Source organism: Dromiciops gliroides, chromosome 4, assembly GCF_019393635.1.
Source record: "Dromiciops gliroides isolate mDroGli1 chromosome 4, mDroGli1.pri, whole genome shotgun sequence".
NCBI classification, from domain to species: domain Eukaryota; kingdom Metazoa; phylum Chordata; class Mammalia; order Microbiotheria; family Microbiotheriidae; genus Dromiciops; species Dromiciops gliroides.
Window position 1 is genome coordinate 39,906,463 of NC_057864.1, and position 6,000 is coordinate 39,912,462.

The window sequence follows — 6,000 nt, forward strand, 5'->3', positions numbered from 1 at the left end:
GGAATTTGGGGGGCACTGGCCTTGGATTCAGGAGGACCTGAGTTCAAATCCAGCCTCAGACACTTGACACTTACTAACTGTGTGACCCTAGGCAAGACACTTAACCCTCATGGCCCTGCAAAAAAAAATAATAATAAACAAACAAACAAATAAATAAATAAATAAAAAAGAAAGACCCTAGTAATTCTAAAAGGTAGAGGTGAGGTGTGTGTGTGTGTGTGTGTGTGTGTGTGTGTGTGTGTATTTCCCTTGACTTGTGAGGATCAACAAAACTATAGGGATTTTAAAGTACCAATGGGGTTGGGTGACTTGAGGATGGTGTCAGTGGCTCCCACTCTCTCACTTCCTATATTCTGGGATTGCCATGATAAACATCTAGGGTAACTGTTATAAAAATGTAGTCTGTAGACCCTTAGCAGTTCCTTGAGACCTTCTCAAATGGTCCTTTAGGTCAAAACTATTTTCCTAATCACACTAAGACCTTATTTGCTTTTTCACTCTTGTTTTCTCATGGGCATACAGTGGAGTTTTACAACAGTTACATGACCTGTGAATTAAAGATTTAGCTGTGCATATGAAGGTATGTTACTATCTTATTTGCAGAATTGTAATTTTGCCTTCCAAATGGCCAAATCTGTACACATGCCTGGACTTGTCATCTTGCTTGTATTCATCAGGTATCAACACCAACTAATCATCAAAGAAGATCTTTTGTGGGAATGACTGGCAACAAACAAACATGGTGCTGAAATATTCAAAGTGTTAAATAACTTTAAAATCTCATGATTTCTCCTGGAACAACTAACTGTGTTGACATTTGCACTGATGGTGCAGAAGTTGTCGTGGGTGAAAGTCCTGGCACCTTAGCATGAATCAAGGCATGGGCACTCATGATTTTAAAAAAAGCCAGATACATTTAAGAATGTCATTGGTGAAGCAATAAAAATTGTAATTTTATAGAGTTCTGACCCTTGAGTACATGTCTTTTGAATAGTGTGTGTGACAATAAAGCACTTGCTGCATGATTGTCTCAAAGAAAGGCATGTGTGCAGTTGTTCGATTTGAGAGCTGAACTTTTCTCATGGAACACTATTGTTATTTGAAAGAATGACTGACAAACCATGGTTATTCAGACTTGGGTATTTGGCAGACATTTTTCTTAAAAATGAATGAAGTGAGTTTGTCACTTTAAGGAAAATAACTGACAGTATTTGTTGCAAATGATAAAATTCAAGCTTTCAAGCAAAAATTAGAATTTTGGAAAACTTGTATCTGCCACCATGAGCTTGACAGCTTCCCAATACTTAAAAGACTTTTCTGGTGAGTTAAATTGTGATATTAATGAATGTGAATTTTTTGATATTGTATAATGAAATGTGTCAACTTTTGGAAGATCTACATAACTCAGTGAAGCAATATTTTCCAAATGATCAATGCATGATGTTACAAAATCATGCTTGGGTAAAAGATCCATCAACGTGAAATATAGACCAATGGATTTTAGTGTGACAGATTATGAAAAGTTCATTGAAATAGTTTCAAATCTCATCTTACAATTAACCTTTAAAAATATATTGCTTCGAGGCAGCTAGGTGACACAGGATAAAGCACCAACCCTAGATTCAGGAAGCTCTGAGTTCAAATCTTACCTCAGACACTTGACACTTACTAGCTATGTGACCCTGGACAAGTCACTTAACCCTCATTGCCCCACACAAAAAAAGAAAGAAAGAAAGAAAGAAAGAAAGAAAGAAAGAAAGAAAGAAAGAAAGAAAGAAAGAAAGAAAGAAAGAAAAAGTATTGCTTGTTTTGGTCTAAATTCAAAGAAAAATATTCACAATTATTTGAATAGGTAATTAAAATACTGTTCTCCTTTCCAACCACATATGTGTGTCAGGCCAGATTTTCTTCATATCCTTAAAACAAAATGACATATGACAGATTAGATGCAAAAGTAGATATTATAATCCAGTTGTCTTCTAAGTCAGACATTAAAAAAGTTTGCATACATATATAACAACATTACCCTTATCATTTTTGTTTATAAAATATAGTTTTTTCATAAAACTATGTTATTTGGGGCAGCTAGGTGGTACAGTGGATAGAGCACTGGCCCTGGAATCAGGAGGACCTGAGTTCAAATCTGGCCTCAGACACTTAACACTTACTAGCTGTGTGACCCTGGGCAAGTCACTAAACCCCAATTGCCTCCCTAAAGAAAAAAACAAAAAACAAAAAAACTATGTTATTTATGTTAGCATGTAATGACAGTTATTTCTTTTAAATGAATTAATGAATAAATATTTTAAAAATTTAACAGTTTTAATTTCTAATGAGGCAAATATCAACAGCTATAACTCATGTAAACCAAAGTTCATTGGGATCCTCAATCATTTTTAAGGGTATAAAGGAGTGCTAAGACCAAAAAATTGAGAACCATTAGTTTAGAATAGCACCAGCAGACCTGACCCTTCTACACAGCCAATAGAACTATGCTAATAGCAAACCCATAGAGAATGGGGTTTTTTAATGGCTCTGTTAAGGAAGAAGACATTTCTATCTCTACCTATATATTACATATGAATATATGTTACAAAAATATGAAAAAATTCACATTTCCCTACTATTGAACTCACTTTCAGCAATATATTATGTATACCTCTCCTCTAGCTAGAGGGGCAGAAGGACAACATAAGTCGTTTCCCCCATGTCTTCTTGGTCTAGTTGGGTATAAAACAAACAAACAAAAATCCTTGCCATTACACTTTACACTGAACCATTCCATTCCAGTAAAATAATATTAATTGTCTCTCTTGAGTGTAATGCACTATACTAAGCCCTGTACAAAAGATGAAAAAATAGCATTCCTAAACTCAAGGGGCTTAAAATTTATTAGGGTGCATAACACAAGTACATAGGTAATTTTAATATAGGGCTGAATGTGATAAGTGAATGCAGAATTCTAAGTAGAGCAGCAGGAGACATCTAAGGAAGAAGAAATCATTTATGGCTGGAGGGTTCAGGGAATGCTCCACTGGGAAGGTGGCACCTGAGTTGAGCCCTGAAGGAAGAAAAGGATTGGTCAGATCTTGTTTTTGCCTTTGCAACATTTCTCATGTTTTGCCGTTTCTCATTCACCACAGTATGTGGCTCACTTAGCTACCACCCTAGTTTAGACACTCATCACCTGGACTATACTAATAGTCTTCAAGTTGGTCTCCCTGCCTCCCACTTCAATCCATCCTACACTCAGCTGCCAAAGTGATTTTCCTAAAGTGTAGGACTGACCATATCAATTCACTCAATAAACTCTCAATCGATCAATCAATAAACATTCATTAGGTGCCTATTGTTTGCCAGGCATTATGCTGTGAGGACTAGGAATACAAAAAGAGAGAAAAAGTTGTACCTGCCTTCAAGGAGCTTATCATCTAATGGATCTACCTCCACTATGAAATTCATACTCCTCTATTTGTCACATAAAGCTCTGCATAAGCAGGTTCCTTCTGGCCTTTCCAGTCTTCTATTCTATCCCCGTCCTTTCACTTCACCATCTAGCAATAATGGTCAACTGCCTGTGCTTTCCAACACTTCACACTAGCTGTACTACTTGCTTAAAATGCTGTCCATCTTCACCTCTGCCTTTTAGCTTTCCTGGTTTCAAGACTCAACTCATATCCAACCTTCTACGAGTAAGCCTTTTTTCTTGTCTCCTAGAAAGCTCAGGTCATTCTTTCCCCTCTTAGATTGTCTTCTTCCTACTCTGCATATAACTTGTATGCAGGTAGTTATTTACATGTTATCTCCATTAAATTGTGAACTCCTTGGGGGCTGGAACTGGATTTTCGGTTTGATTTCTGCCTTTGAATCCCTATAACTTAACTTAACACAGTGTCTGGCACATAATAGGTTTTTTGATAAATTCTTGTTGACTGACTGATGGTCAGATCATCAGGAAGATTATTCTGGTAGGCATATGAAAAAATAGATTAGAGGGGGAAGAGTCCCAAAGTAAGAAGTCCAGTTAAGAGATTATCATAATAGTCCAAGGTACAGGCAAGGTAGAAGCCTGAAGTAGGACATGCCACCTGGCCTCCATTACTGATCAAACTTCAGATTGACACACACTTATGTGTATATGTGCACGTATACACACAATAGTCGTACCTCTGGGTTTAACTGATAAAGACTATCTTTACTATCTAAAGCAGCTCAAGTCATAGGTTATAGATGCTCAGATTTATTGTCATTGGAAAAAGTTACCTTGGATATAGAATAGGAAGAGGATTGAGGTCAGGGTCATTTGCAAAATATAAATTCACTTTTCACTAAGGGCAGTTTCTGTATCTGGGAGAAGGAAGTGGCTCAGAAAGCATCCCCTCATGACAGGATGTGATTTTACTCCCCTGTTACAGAATCATGAAAATTCAGCATTGGGAAGGGGCTCCAACCCTGCTCTGGAGCATGAACCTTTAACAGGCCAGATGGTTCTCAGTGTTCCACCAAAACATTCTACACAAATTCCTAAGAATTGAGGGTCTTTTTTGTTCCTTGCTTGTTCCTTTACACCGCCAGTTCTAGTTTTGCATTCAAAACATTACTCTCTATTGGGGGAAACAACATGTCCATATATAATCATATGCAGAAGAGATACAAACTAACCCTGGGGTTAGTAGCCCTCAGTACTAGCACCCAGGGGGAATCATGTTGAAAATGTCACTTGAGTTGATTTATTAATTTATTTTCTGGAGTAATGAAGGTCAAGTGACTTGTCCAGGGTCACACAGGTAGTAAGTGTCAAGTGTTTGAGGCCAGATTTGAACTCAGGTCCTCCTGAATACAGGGCTTGTGCTTTATCCACTGCACCACCTAGCTGCCTCTACTTGAGTTGATTCTGAGGACTAGTAAGGATTCTAAGATATCTACCCAATTTCTGTTCTTCAGGCTAATTATTCTGATTTCCTTTAGCTTTCTGGGCTTTATCTGCCTGGGTTGATATGCTGAGTAGGTGTCTAATCAGATGAGGAAAAATAGATCCTCATTCTCATTTTGAAACTCAATACATGTGGAACAAAGGACCTTGGGTTCCACTTACCATATGCTGATGGAAGAAAGAAAAAACCTCCCACAGCCAAATTCGCTACCCTGAAATTCAAGGGCGTGTTTGTTGCTATTCAGTGCTTCAGTTCCAGGCCCAGGTGTGGATTTCATCCCCCAATACCCAAGTTTAAGTCATGAGGGAGTTCTTTGACTTACCACATCTGGGACTAGAGTGAAATGATATTTGAGTGGGCCAGATCATCAGAAAGAGTTGATTTTCTACATAACATAGATTATAGTTACAGGGACAAAAAGACAGATAATAAGTATATGTTTTATTTAATAATGTTCTCAGTAGTCCCAGTCATTTGCCTATAATTTCTGTGATGAATGGCAGCAATACATTGCGGCATCTCCTTCGTATTGAGAAAACAGGCTGGGGAAATGATTTTTTAGTCAAATATGAAGCCGTACATGATTCTAATACCTTAGAGGAGATTTCTTTCTACTTTTCATTGTTCTGTAAATGAAAAGTAAATTATACTTTGTTAAAAAACTTTCAGTTGAATAGTTTTATATCAAATGTTTCATTCACTTCAATAAATATATGTACAATATTTTTTTTTAAAAATTGAGGCTCAGTCTTTGTGAAATTTAGCAACTCTGCCAAATTAGTCTCTCCAGTTCTTATACTGCAATAGAAAATTACACTTTTTAACTTTTAGTTAAGTAGCATTTAAATAAAATGTCTAATTCACTCTGAGGCTTTGTAAAGTATTAGATCTGTGATGCACAACGGTAGTTAACATTAGAAAACTAAAGGATTTTTAATGATTATGCTCTGTCTTAATGAGAGGCGCAGGCTTAATGAGAGGTAGCATGGTTGAATAGATAGAGCATTATGTTAGAAAGAAGGCTCCTTGAGTTCTTCCAGTTCTTCTGGCTCACTGTGTGGCTCTT